The sequence below is a fragment of the Eumetopias jubatus genome, unplaced genomic scaffold, assembly GCF_037043125.1.
Source record: "Eumetopias jubatus isolate StellerSeaLion01/CBP00866 unplaced genomic scaffold, mEumJub1_p1.0 scaffold_11, whole genome shotgun sequence".
NCBI classification, from domain to species: domain Eukaryota; kingdom Metazoa; phylum Chordata; class Mammalia; order Carnivora; family Otariidae; genus Eumetopias; species Eumetopias jubatus.
Genome location: NW_028274817.1, coordinates 80,281,776 through 80,296,956, shown reverse-complemented (window position 1 = coordinate 80,296,956; position 15,181 = coordinate 80,281,776). Strand labels below are relative to the sequence as shown.

Sequence of the window (15,181 nt, the reverse complement as noted above, 5' to 3'; positions counted from 1 at the left end):
GCCACTGGCAGTTGATTCAACCTCTGGCGCCCCTCCCCTCCTGGGAGGTCAAGGGAGTGGGACTGAGAAGTCTAACCTTCTGATCACATGGTTGTTTCTCCTGGCAGCCATCCCTATCCTTAGGTGCTTTCCAAAAGTCCTTCATTAACATAAACAAAGACACCTTTATCACTCTCATCACAGGAAAGTCCAAGGATTTTAGGAGTCCCATGCCAGGAACAGAACCAGGGGCCAAATCCATATTTCTTATTGCAAATCACAATATCACAATGGGTGGGAGAGGTGCCATGTGAGAAAGACTTGACGTACCACGGCTGACTTTGAAGTTGGAGAAAAGGGGCCATGAGCCTAGGAACGTGGCAGCCTCTGGAAGCTAGGAACGGACCTCAAATTGCAGCCAGCAGGAAAAACAGGGACCTCAGTCCTACCACTGCAAGGAATTAAGTTCTGCCAACAACCCAAATGACCAGGAAATGGATTCTCCCCAGAGCTTCCAGAAAAGAATATGGCCTGCTGACACCTCGATTTTAGTCCACTGGAACCCCTACCAAAGTCTTGACCTAAAAACTGGAAGATGATAAACGCATGGTATTTTAAGCCACTGAATTTGTGGTCATCTGTTACAGCAGCAATAGGAAATAAATACAGCCTCTCAGGGGTAACAAGGCCCCCACTGCACATGTGCTTTCAGTGAAGGCCATATGGGGGGCAGTGATGAGGCACCTCCCTCCCCCAGGGTGTCAACAGAGGCCTCGTGGGGAACCAGGATTTCCACCCCCACCTGGCCATAGTGAGGAGGTGACCATCCTTCGCCTGCTGGTATGGTTTCAGAGGACGTCTGCTAAAAGAGAAGAATTGAATAATACAGAGAGCCTTATACCACCACAAATGTCCAGGATACAATTGAAAATCACTCACCATGCCAAGAACCAGAAAAAGCTCACTGTGAATGGGAAAGGCAATCAACAGATGCCAGCACCAAGATGACACAGATATTAGAATTATCTGACAAGGGGGTACCTGGGTGGCTCAGTCCTTAAGTGTCTGCCTTCCGCTCAGGTCATGATCCCAGGGTCCTGGGATCGAGCCCCGCATCGGGCTCCCTGCCTCGCGGAAAGCCTGCATCTCCCTCTCCCACTCCCCCTTATTGTGTTCCCTCTCTCACTGTGTCTCTCTCTGTCAAATAAATAAATAAAATCTTTTTTTTTTTTTTTAAGAATGATCTGACAAGGACTTTAAAGCAGCCATGGTTAACATGCTTTAGTGAGCAATTACAATCACTTAGAAAGAAATGGAAAAACAAAAATAGAAAGTCTCAGCAAAGATAGAGAAGACAGAAAGAAAACCTCAGTGGAAACTTCAGAGCTGAAAAACTAAAATAGTCAAAATGAAAAATTAATTAATTAAAAACTCGGTGGATGGACTCAGTAGCATAACGGAGAGAAAAGAATCAGTGAACTTAAAGACAGAACAATAGAAATTACACAGACTGAGCAAGAGAGAGAAAATAAACTGGAAACAAAAATGAACAGAGCCTCAGAGACTATAACCAAAGATATAAATTTTTAACATATTTTATTTAAATGCAAGTAGTTAACATACAGTGTATCATTAGTTTCAGATGCGGAGTTCAGTAATTCATCAGTTGCATATAACACCCAGTGCTCGTCACATCATGTGCCCTCTTTACTGCCCGTCACCTAGTTACCCCATCCCCCCACCCACCTTCCCCTCCAGCAACCCTCAGTTTGTTTCCCGGAGTCCAGAGTCTCTCATGGGTTTGTCTCCCTCTCTGATGTCTTCCCGTTCAGTTTTCCCTCCCTTCCCCTATGATCCTCTTCACTGTTTCCTGTAACTTTTATGTTATTGGCATCTCAGTGGATTTCTCCATCAGAAACTGTGGAGGCCAGAAGAAAGTGGTATACTATTTCTCAAGGGCTGACAGAAATGACTGTCATCTCAGAACCTCATAAATGGTAGAAATACCTTTTAGGAATGAAAGAGAAATAAACACAGTCTCCGAAAAACGAAAACTAAGAATTTGTTGCCAGTGGACCTACCTAAAAATGGCTAAAGGAAGTTCCTGAAACAGAAAGTAAATGATGAGGAAAGAAATCTTGGATCTTCAGGAAAAAAAAGAAAAAGAACAAAAGAAAGAGTATAAAGAGTATTGATAGGGGCAAATGCAATAGACTTTCCATCTCCCCGTGAATTTTCTAAATTATATTTGATAATTGAAGCAAAAAAGCATAATGTTGTCTGTGATTCTCAATGTACAAAAATTATATGAAATTGCAATATTTTGTTAACCATTTTGTTATAGAGATGATGAATAAATTGAATTCAATACATTGAATACCTACTACACGTTAGGAATATTTTCTGTTATCTCTAATTTTCTTTGTCTTTTGTGATGGTAGAGGTAGTCCTACTTTGCAGACGTGGAAACAGAGGCTTTGCGCTCCAGTGTGTGTGTGTGTGTGTGTGTGTGTGTGTGTGTGTGTGTGCGAGTGTGTGTTTGTGGTGTGAGTGGGGGACAGAGGGGTTGGGTGCTCTGCTAAGCAAGGTTGTTCGTTAAATGACTTAAGATGTGCTATGGTGAGGGCTGTGAATTGTGCAAGACTGTTGAATCACAGCTCTGTACCTCTGAAACAAATAACACATTATATGTTTTAAAAAAAAAAAAGAAGATAGCAGGAGGGGAAGAATGAAGGGGGGGAATCGGAGGGGGAGATGAACCATGAGAGACAAGGACTCTGAAAAACAAACTGAGGGTTCTAGAGGGGAGGGGTGTGGGGGGATGGGTTAGCCTGGTGATGGGTATTAAAGAGGGCACGTTCTGCATGGAGCATTGGGTGATAGACGCAAACAATGAATCAAGGAACACTATATCAAAAACTAATGATGTGATGTATAGTGATTAACATAACATAATAATTTAAAAAAATTTAAGAAAGATGAACTGGGAAGAAGGCAAGGCATAGATGAAGAAATAGGTATTTGTGAGTATTCAAGAGCTTTAGCACACTATTTGTGTATACACCTCTTATATGTGTATATGTGGTGATCACTAGAGACCATCTTTCTGTCTCTCTAAGAAAGCAAGAGTTCAACAGGTATCTGGTAAGGGCGGGACACCTGTAATTTTCCCTTTTCCGTAAAAATCAATGGAGCATGGATTATCTGCATTTGTGTGGCAGTGGCAGTTTTGAGGCCAATAAAACAAAAAAGCAAAAACAGAAAACCCACTTTGCTGTGGTTGGATTTCTCTTGTTATAGAAGATGACCAAAGCCTCATAAGTTTAACTGTTCAATGTAAGGGGCCACATGTGGCTACTGTTTATGAATCTACCTTGGAAGACAACGTGGAATAGTGGAAAGCCCTTGTAATTTATAGTCAAAGTGACCTAGATTTGTATCCTCAATCCAGAAATCACTAGCTATGCCATAAGGGAAAGATTACCTAACTGTTCTGATTCTCATTTTTCCCATTTCAAATGAGGATGTAAGAGTGCATACTTGGTATGGTGTTTCTGAGCGTCAAGTGAAAAAAATGCATAAAAAGTGCTTGGAATGTTAAAGCTGTTCAGTAAATGTTAACTTCCTGCTCTACCACAACCCTCCCACCTCCAACTCAAAACAACTGAGTTTAGCTCTTTGTAGTGACATCCGTTAAATTGTGTTGCGATCTTAAATTGCTCTAGAGAAACACTGGTTTAGAGTAGAGCAGTCTGTGAACAAGTATTTACTCATGGCATCATACCTGATTCGGCAACTTTGGAGAGCAGGTTAAAATATCACGGCTGAACTTGTCAAATAGAAATAGCATACATGACTTCCAAACCACTAGAGAGGTAGAAAAGAACGCTCGGTCCACCCAATAGAAACTCATTCAGTCCAATAGAAAACAAAACAAAAAAAGAGAGAATAACACACGAGAAGCATAGAAAAAAAAATCACGATAAATAGGAAGCAGAAATAAGATGACAGAAACAACTGTATAGATAGAGATTACTAGGGAACATTCACAATGGAGTCATACGATCTTTAAAAGAGGTGTACGTAAACCATAAGGACACCAAAGAGTTAAAAGTATAGCTGTGAACATATTTTTTATTTTTATTTCAGTTCTTCAATGATTAAAAAGAGGAATTCAAGGTACATAGATAGCATTTCTAATTATTGTGTGTATAATTCTGAAGCCACAAAATACACATATACCAAAAATTCACTAAAATTGACAAATTCACTAAGTGGGAACTTCTAGTATATCTCTCAGTAACTGATTGATAAAGAAAACAATAACTATTAGTAATGATAAGGGAGATTTGAAGAACCGTATTAAAATCTTGATTTAATGGGTATGTATAAAATGCTAGGTCCAACAATTAAGAGAATATATATATATATAATTTGGAAGCATGAGTGGAACATTTAGGAAAAAAAACTGATGATATACTAGGCCACAAATATATGTCAGCAATGATCAAAAAGAGTTGTTAGGGTGCAAACCACTTTCCACTTCAGGAAAAACATCTGGACACGATGTAATTGACTTAAAAAAATAATAGCCCAAGGAAAACAGAAACAAACCACTCAGGGATGGAACATGTAAAAATACAACCTGAATCAAGTGATAAATGTGACCAGCCAGTGATAACTTGTGATTATTAATCATAATGGAAATTAGGAAATATTGCACCCGAATGGTAATGAAAAAGGTACCTATAAAAACTTGTGGGATACACCAAAGTGTTAGTTTGAGGGGCATTTATAACACCAAATGCTTATATCAGGGAAGAAGAAAACACACAAATTAATGAGCTAAGAAACCAAAATATGAAACTGGAATGATAATAACAGGATAAATACAAGAAAGTGGAAGGAAGGAATATTTATCAATATTAAATAAAGAGAACGCAAAATCCACAAAGAAGTTCAAGCAAACCAAATGTTTCCTGTTAGAAAATGCAAATTAAATCAATAAATGTCCAGCAATGGTTTTTCAGAGAGAAAGAGAGAGACAGAGACGGAGACAGAGAGACAGAGAGAGACAGAGAGAGCACACACAGATAAAAGATAATTAGGAATAAGAGAAGGCGTCATGGCTGCAGATATAATAGGTATCTTTGTAAGTAGCATACTGCTTAATTCGCATTAATTTGAATACCTAATTTTTAAACTTAGATGAAATAATTTTCTCAACCTACCAAAATTAAATCAAACAGAAATAGCCTGTTTAATCCATCATAAATATGAAATTCTAAAACTTACATTGGTCGAGCTCCTGAAAACTCGTCCATGGCCTCAAATATGATCATTAACTTTAATTGTCTGTAAGAGCAACCCTGTCTGGAACTCACAGTTTATCTACTTACTAAGTCACATCAGGCCACCCATACCCCATACATTTGGGAACCTGATCCCCAATCTTGGATTCTATCCTTTTACAAGCTGATATGATTAATTACTTCAGAGTACTCATAGGATACTTCCAGCTTTATCACACGGATAACGAGCTGCATTTCCAAAACACTCAGCTAAACAGCCTTTACGTGATCTGCAACCTGGAAACTTGGTCTTCTGAAACGGGCATCAGAAAAATCTGCCTTCAGTGAAGGGAGGGGGAATCGGAGGGGGAGACGAACCATGAGAGACTATGGACTCTGAGAAACAAACTGAGGGTTCTAGAGGGGAGGGGGGTGGGGGGATGGGTTAGCCAGGGGATAGGCATTAAAGAGGGCACGTTCTGCATGGAGCACTGGGTGTTATACGCAAACAATGGATCATGGAACACTACATCAAAACCTAATGGTGTAATGTATGGTGATTAACATAACATAATAATAAAAAAAAGAAAAGAAAAATCTGCCTTCAAGCCTAGACTGGAAAGAACAAAATTCCAATGTCATCTTCGTGCTGCTTATACATGGGCCCTTTTTTTTATTAAAAGGTTTTATTTATTTGAGAGAGAGAGAGCATGAGCAGAGAGAGGGAGAAGCAAACTCCGTGCTGAGCCGAGAGCCCAATGTGGGGCTCGATCCCAGACCCTGAGATCATCACCTGAGCCGAAGGCTGACACTTAACCGACTGAGCCACCCAGGTGCCCCTACATAGACCATTTATACAGTCCCGTGTTTTACACCTTCTGATGTCTGTGTCCATCCCACCTGCATCTTTCTCCTTTCTCCTTTATAAGCCATTGTTTATGTAGGTCCCTTATATCTTTCAACATGTGCCCTAAGACTACTAGCCTCTATTTTTTTTTCACAGACTGCTAAATCTGTCTCAGGGACACCACTGAAAGGGGACATAACAGAAAATTTTGTGTAGTGAATTGTAGTTGCGTTTCAGTGCCACCTCCTTAAGATAGGCAGAGACAGAGAGAGACTAAGAAAGATCTAACCAAGCCAGAGGTAGAAATGGGAGTACCGTTGAGGAATGATTATATCTGCCATGAAGGTGTGAGAAAACTTGGTCTTTCAACCAGATCTCAAATGTTGAAAATGAGTTGGTGTTTTCAAGAAATGGGAAAAGTGTCATAGGGAGATGATTCTAGATATTGAAAGAGGTAGAAAAACAAGAATGCTAAAATGTAACCTGGGAACTTAAGCTATTCCCCAAAGCTAAATATTTGTGTGCCTATGGAAAATAGAGGCATGAGCACCAAAGCAGATGATTTACACACATACAGATTTGAAAATGGCTGTGTAACTTAATGCTATTTAAAAACAAAAGTTAAAGAGCAAATCAAAGTCTGTGGGAGAATTGGCCAGTTTATCACAGAAAATGGTTTCACAGTCTGATGTGATAAGCTAGTTTTAGGAGTTAAATTAGTGGACAAAATTGAGACCAATATGTAATTCTCCAAAAGGGAATGGTTACTAAATATTTTAGATGGAGTAGCATGGATTATATTCTCGAAAGTAATGGTAACGAATTCGCATAAAAAGGCCCCTGCTCTGACATAAATCTCTGAAGGTACGGTTAATGGGAGCACTAAGCAGTTGAATGCTATGGCCCAGGGCCGGGCATGCTCAAGAAGAGCTAGGTGCTGCTGGGGAGGAGGCAGTGGGGCTAGCAATGGCAGACCCACCACCAGTCAGGGCGGCCTCAAGCGGAAGATAGGCCCAGGAGGTCCCCACGCAAAAGTGCCCCGCCGGAAGTGTGCCAGAGACAGTTCAGGGTCAGTTTATGAGGCACTCTTCTTGAGAGGGGAAAACAGTGATGTGCAGATCCGTGCACTTGGAGAGGAGTGGAATTTACACAGGGTCTACTTATGCCAGTCAGGGTACTTTGCTAGCATGTTCAGTGGTGCTTGGCGGGAAAAAGCCATGAATACTATAGAGTTGCAGATGCCTGATGACAACATTGATCGTGAGGCGATGCATGAAGCTTTAGGTTCTCTGTACCGAGACACCATGCTCATCACACCTGGTCGAGTAGTAGCCATTCTGGCCACGGCCAGCGTGCTGCAGATGGATGGGCTAATTCAGCAATGTGGGGAGGTCATGAAGGAGACTGTCAGTGCCCAGACTGTGTGCAGCTATTACTACTCTGCTGAGAGCTATGGCCTCCAATGCATCAAGACCATGTGTCTCCAGTGGCTGCTGGATAACCTGGTGACCCAGCATAGTGAAGATCTGTTGCGAGAAGTCAGCCCGGAACTCATGAAAGAGCTGGTTGCCTCTTCAGAGCTCTTGGTTATGGAGGTGGAGATGGACGTGTACACCATGCTAAAAAAGTGGATGTTCCTCCAGCTGCAGCCAACATGGAGGGGCCCCCACAGAGCCTTATTACCTGGTGCTGATTTGTGGTTTACCAGGTCTAGGGGCGAGTGAGAAGGCACCCCTTTCCTGGAGACCAAGCAGGGCAGAGACTTCGTGCCAGTGTTCCAGCAGCTGCGGCTTGCCTACATAATCTGTGATCTGCCATCAGCGTGCATAATCGACCAGGATGCCCTGATCCCTGCTGCATGGCTTACCCCAGTATACAGAGAGCAGTGGCTTGCACTGCTCCAGGCTGAGCAGACAAGGGAACTTGGGCCCATAGACATCTACCTGTCTGATCTCCAGGGGAGCAGCATGCGCTGTGGGGGCAAGCTGTGCAGGGATGAGCAGTGCAATTGGCGATGGGCCAGTTTCAACTTTGGCTGGGACCTGGTGGTGTGCTATACCAACCGGCGCATCATTTTCCGGTGCAGTGCCCTGAACAAGTCCCGTGGCCTGGGTGTAAGCTTACTTTGGCAGAGAAAAGTGGCATTCCTCCTGCGCCTGGCCTCCTTGGACAGGGCTGGAAGAGCTGTTTTCAGGAAGGACACAGAATACCAGATGCTTTCCTTGAGAAAGGATCAAGAGCTAGAGATAGTGAACCTGGAAAACCAAGAGGTGGTCTTCCCCATATGTGTGGCCTGTAACTTCCTGTACCTCCCACATGAGGAATGCTGCCCAGAGCTTAAACCTGTAATCCCAAAGCTTACAGGTCTGTGAACTATAGCTGGTAACATTTGAGACTGTTTATGGGCACATATGAAGAGGACACATTTTTAACAAAATGTTTTAACAAACATTGGTTCTAGAAATCATCTCTGCTATTAATGTGGCAACCCGTCCTTGTGATTTACTATCCATTGACCCCCACATCATTTCTGCAGAGACAAAGACCGACTGACTTCAGAGAGAAACTGTGAACCTACTTACTGTACTACTCTTAGCGAAACTCTCTTAAAACATGCAATTCCTTTAGTTTGATTAAATGGATATGAAAGGAATACATTCACTTCTCTTTCAGTTGGTGTGTACTTGGTGTGAGCTGCCCTGTTTCACTCATTACCACCACTGCAACTGGTTTCATTCAGATTGCTCCCCCTTCCCCATTTCCTGCCACTGAGTGTAGTCCTTGGTTTCCATGGTCTCTCACTATGTGAACATGGCCAGACTACACTGAAGATCTTCTTTTTGTTGGTTGTTCCTCAACCTAATACTATTTTGATGTTAGTTAGACTTTAACTTCCCTAGCATTTTAACCCCAGAAAGACATTTCAAACTTTATAACATCTTACATTGGAGGCGGAGTGAAAAGAAGCTGTTTGATTCTGTGAGGATATTCCTTTACTAAATAAAGTTATTTTTTTCTCCTTGTGGCACACAGTCATGAATTATTTATGCACCAGAAAGAACTCTTTAAGCAAGTTGATGGCCTTTGCTCTTCAGAAATATTTGGTGTTCAAATTGTATTTGGCATAACTCTTCCCCACTTAAGAGCAAGTCTGGTAACCTCTGGAACGGAATGCCTTTGAATTGCAGTGGGAATTATTTGGCATCTGGAAATGGGATCAAAAGATGAGGAGTCCAAGCTAGTAATTAAAAGGGTAAGGTAGAAAGTGTTTTTGTCAAGAAAAAAGAAATGTACTAGTTGTGATTTAAATATGTTGGTTTCTAATTACTGCTAATCTGAAAGCTACAACCATCCCATTCCCCCCCAAATGGCCTAATTGTTTGCATTTTCCTGAGTGATTTCTTGTAGTTAAAGAAGGTCAAATAATTGAAAATTCTGTTTAGTAATTCATACAAATAATAGGTAACATGCTTGGAAGGAATGTGAAAAACTAGTATAAGATGAACAAATAAATAAAAAGATAACAGATTTAATGTTTTACTTAGTTCAAACCAGAATTTTTCTGGCTGGTTTATTGTTCTCTTCCCAATTATATCTTATCCTTTGTTATCCAGTGAACAAATTTTTTTACTGTTTGTTTATTTATATATTTATTTATTTATTTATTTATTTATTTATTTATTCTTTAAGGAGGTTTGAAAGGCTTCGTTATCCCAAACCCACATACTAGTGTTACATAAGTTACATGAAATGACCTAATCAGGAAGCTGCTATTCACACCCTTTGATGTTTGCCTTTTTCACTCTGTGTTCCCTTATACTCTGTATCCTAACAACTACTAACAAGAGACTTCATTTCACTTTTTTAAATAACTAAAGTTGGGGAAAGAGTAATGATTCAGCAGAAAAGTAAGAGTTTTTTTTAATCTGTTAACAATTTCATTTCCTTTATATAAACTTTCCAAACAATTTCAGATAACTTGTTTCTTGAACTGAATGCCAGGATGCCATTTCACCAAAAAAGAGGTATCCTCACTTGGGAAATTCAGAGATTACTTAGCTAGAAATGCACCTTAACTGAGAGATCTACTTGTGTTTTCCTACCAAACTAGTTTTAAATCCTTAAATTTCTTTTTGCAGTTTCTAATAGAAAGCTGTTTAATAATGTTCAAATAGTAATGGCTTAAATACTCTCATTAAAACATTTAAACTCTCAGAACCCCTGGCTGCTGCCATTTGCCAGCTTATGCCATTTATCCATTATCTGTCTTTGCTTTAATTTTTTTTTTCTTTTCGATGGCTACTCTTGAGGAGGAAAGCTTTCCACATTAACATTCCCTTTTTTTTTTACAGCCTCCCGGTAAAGGAAAGGGGAGATGGGGAGACAGGACTAGATATATAGTCATGGTAATGCTATGTGAAACAATCAAATAAATGATAGCAAACTAAATGTCACACCAAAGGAGATAAGATCTATAGGGTGTAATGCAGTCCTTGACGATGATACAGATATAACCCTGTCCCTGTATTTCCCTCTATGTATATGTGTTTCTGTTTCTCTGTCATTCCCTATCTCTGTCTCTATTGTCTGTGTCTGTTTCTGCATCTTGATCTATCTCTGTCTACCTTTGTCAGTCTTGGTGTCTACATTTTGTCAGTCTCTGTCTCTGTCTTACTGTCTATGTCTCTATCTTTCTGTTTCTGTCTGTCTCTGTCAATCTGTGTCTGTAAAACTTTCTGGGCATCTTATCCTTCTGTCTCTTTTTCTGAATCTCCCTGTGTCTCTGTCCTTCTTTGTAAATGTGTCTCTTTCTCCATCGGTCTCTCTCTATCTTTCCCGTTCTGTCTCGGTCTGTCTCTGTCTCATTCTGTGTCTGACTGTCTTTTTCAATCCCTCTGACATGATCTCTAACTCTTTCTGTATGTCTTTCTCATTCTCTCATTGTCTTTCTGTCTGTTGTCTGTCTCTCAATCTGTCGCTGTTTTTCTACTTCTATCAGCTCCAGCTTGTCTCTGTATCATTCTCATTAACTCTTACTGTCAGCCCAATTGTATGTGTGTCTGTATATCCCTGCCTGTATCTGTCTGTTTTCCTCTGTCTCTATCTCTATCTGTCTCTGGCCTCCCCTTTCTATGTATTCCAGGCTACCTGTCCTCCTTTTTTCTTTAAGGGGTGTGGGTATGTCCCTGGACTGTCTCTGTTTGTTTGACCAGACATCTCTGTCTGTCTGTCAAGCTGTCCTGGCTCTAGCTTTTACTACACCTGGCTTGGTTAGATCTTTCTTAATCTGTCTCTGTTTCCGCCTATCTTAAGGAGGTGGCACTGAAACGCAACTACAATTCAGTACACAAAATTTTCTGTTATGTCCCCTTTCAGTGGTGTCCCTGAGACAGATTTAGCAGTCTGTGAAAAAAAAATAGAGGCTAGTAGTCTTAGGGCACATGTTGAAAGATATAAGGGACCTACATAAACAATGGCTTATAAAGGAGAAAGGAGAAAGATGCAGGTGGGATGGACACAGACATCAGAAGGTGTAAAACACGGGACTGTATAAATGGTCTATGTAGGGGCACCTGGGTGGCTCAGTCGGTTAAGCGTCAGCCTTCGGCTCAGGTGATGATCTCAGGGTCTGGGATCGAGCCCCACATTGGGCTCTCGGCTCAGCATGGAGTTTGCTTCTCCCTCTCTCTGCTCATGCTCTCTCTCTCTCAAATAAATAAAACCTTTTAATAAAAAAAAGGGCCCATGTATAAGCAGCACGAAGATGACATTGGAATTTTGAAGAAAGATCTATCAATGTGCTACGAAAACCTAGCTTTTTAAGAGGAAAATAAAAAGGAGGGGGGAGGTGTGTATATCCATAGGGTCCGCAGGAAGGTGCTCACCAAGTCTCAACCACAGAATTAGGAAATAAAGCTGCCCGATGAGAGTTAAAATAGCAAAATGCACCTATTCTAGAAGCACATGACCCAAACCATGGGATTAAGCAACATTTTGAGTTGGGGTGAGCCAAAGAAACACATTGAAATAAGTGGATTGAAACAAAACCCAAGGTTTCAATGACATCACCTTTTTGGCTAGTAACATGACTCCTAAGACATTTATGTTTTATGAGCCCACATAAGGTTCCACCTTTTCCTTGTCCATTCAGCTATTCGGGCCTCAATGCCCTTCCTTTTATTTACAATAAATCTCTTGAAAGGGGTATATCATCTTCCCCGTGTTCCAAGGTTTACTTGCTTGACTTCAGTCACCATCTAAATGTTATAGACTCTCAAATTCATAGCCCATGCATGGACTTCTCCTTTGACCCCAGGCCTATATCCAACAGTCTGCCCCACAACTTGGAACTCTCACAGTTGCTGCAATCTACAAAGGAACAAAATAGAGTTTATGGTCCAGGAAACAAGATTTTTTATGGTTTTTAATTTCAGTATAGTTAACATAGAGTGTTATATTAGTTTCAGGCATACAATATAGTGATTCAGCAATTCTATACATTACTCAGTGCTCATCATAAGTGTACTCTTTAATCCCCATCACCTATTTATCCATCCTTCCCCCCCACCCCCCCACCCCCCCCACACGTCCTCTCTGGGAACCATCAGTTTGTTCTCTATAGTTAAGCGTCTGTCTTTGTCTTTCTCTGACTTATTTCGCTTAGCATTTTAATCTAGGTGTAGCTTCCTCCCTCATTTGAATAAATTGATAGAAAACATTGACAGTGGTAAAGAGAGGATAACCAAGACTTTTGCTGAAAGTTATACTTCCTCAAGGGTTCAATGTCTTATAGAGTGTAAAAATATATAAGGGGTGGAGGAATATTTGTCTGTTCATGATGTTCTGAAGACAAAGAATTTTTTTCTAGTAGACAAGAGAACTGAAATTTACCCCATATTTAGACAATAAATAGCTAACTGATATTATGACCAGTCTTTGAGAATGATTTCTTCTGACAGTGCAGGTGAAAGTTGAGTTTAGACCTTGAACACGTTTTCCACATCAATTGTTGTGATTAGTTCCCCAAGTTAGACACCAAGGGATGATTTCACTCCATATTGTAGCAAAATTCAGCTATCAAATTTGATCTGGGGCCTAGAAGCAAGCGGGGTTATATGATGCAGTGGAAAGGATGAAAACAGCCTAGGCAAAGTCATGCTAAGATTTGAATACCTAAAAGATTCTCGATTCTCTGAGACGTCTTCATCACATGAACCCAATGCATTACACTTGTGATACCTGTCAATTAAAAAAAAAATAATAATAAAAGTAAGCTATTAGCAACTGATGGTTTTGATTAGTGTGTTTGAAGTATGTGGGATTTTTATGAAGCACTGTGGCTCTAAGTGAATTAAAAATTTCCAAGCAGGGCGCCTGGGTGGCTCAGTCGGTTAAGCAACTGCCTTCGGCTCAGGTCATGATCCCAGGGTCCTGGGATCGAGCCCCACATCGGGCTCCCTGCTCGTCAGGGAGTCTGCTTCTCCCTCTCCCTCTGCCGCTTCCACTGTTAGTGCTCTCCTGCTCTGTCGTTCTGTCAAATAAATAAATAAAATCTTAAAAAAATATATCGCCAAACAGTCATGAAGAGCATGTTTTGGGTGAAGGCAAGTGGTCGACTATGGTCCACCAGCAGGAGAGGAGACTTCCTCTAGAGCTACATTCTCCAATATAGTGGCCACTAGTCGTATGTGACTACCAAATTTGGTTAAAATTAAATAAAATTGAAAACTCAGTCTCACTAGCCACATTCGAAGTGCTCATTAGCTGCACATGAATAGTGGCTGCTGCACTGTGTACAGGGCAGAAGTAGAACATTTCTATCAGCATTGTGAGTTCTGTTACATAGTGCTGTTCTATAATCAGTTGCCCCAGGTGAATTTGCCCTTTCCTTCTACTTCTGAATATATAGGTCATCTGGATAACCACTAAGTGGGTTGGTGATGTTTGTGGGGGTGGAGAGGAGTTAGAAAAATGGAAGTACAAAGTGGTCACGTTTAGATTTATAAGGTCTCATTTGTCTTCATTGTGCTTGCTGAGATGCTATGATGGCTGGGGACAGGGCCTGGGGAAAGTTGGTAGCCATCCAAAGGCCATTCATTCTGAAACGCTGTGCTGTGGAACTTGAGGAATTTGGGTCTTGCCTTCCGTGGTCCAGACGGCATCAGCTGGTGGTCAGATCATCATCTCAAACTCATTGTCCAAAACTCAACTTTGTGTTCCTTCCTCCATTCCACTAGCATGGAAATCCATTTTCAATATATTTTCTGTTTGATTTTTTTTTTCTTTTACTGTTCTTTTTGTTAGTATCTCCAGCATCACGCCAGCCCTCTTCTCAGTCTCGAGACTTTGGAATTGCCTATTGAGAGGATACAAAGTAAATGTCTTTGTAAACAGAAAATTACAAATATTAGCATGTGGGGTTATTGTAGTGATCATATTTTATTCTTCATTTTGCTTGTCATCAACATCAACATAACACAATATGTCAATGCCTTCCTGCTAAAGACTACCAGGAGAATACATTTGTAGTTGAACAAGTTGGGCTTGTTACTCATTGCAGTAAGAGAGAAAGCATACGATGGGGAAATGTGAGCCATGTATGTAAGAGGGTGAAATAAAGGGCATATTAAAGGATTTGGGCTTGTGTGAGGTCATTTGGGTGACGGTTTAAGAAAGCAGAGTTTTGACTGGGTTTGGATGCTGTCAGGAAGAGAGAGTATCCCCATGATTATTTGAATACACCTCTTGTATAGAGAGAACAGACTAGAGTGAGCTTAAACCTGTAATTGGTACAAACAAACGAACAAAGGGCAAAAAAACGCAACGGACAAGATAATCTAGCAGTCATTCATATTAGCTGGGAGAGAAATATATGATGGTTTGCCCAGTGATCTTACTTTTGTCTGTGCTTAAAAAATATATGAATCGGCCTTTGCTTTGTCTCATTTTATGATGGCCTCAGAGTGACCTTGTCCAAAGGTGTGAGATTTTTAAATGTCCAGTGGGAGAACAACATGTCTTAGCCTGGATGTCAGGAGCATTTTTTTTTTCTTTTGTAGTGCCC

The 15,181-nt window shown here is 40.8% G+C and overlaps 1 pseudogene; it reads left to right on the top strand.

Annotated features, from left to right (window-relative positions):
• The first annotated feature begins 6,990 nt into the window (after positions 1 to 6,990).
• LOC148163098 (germ cell-less protein-like 1) lies at positions 6,991 to 8,489 on the top strand (annotated as a pseudogene).
• The last annotated feature ends 6,692 nt before the right edge of the window (positions 8,490 to 15,181 follow it).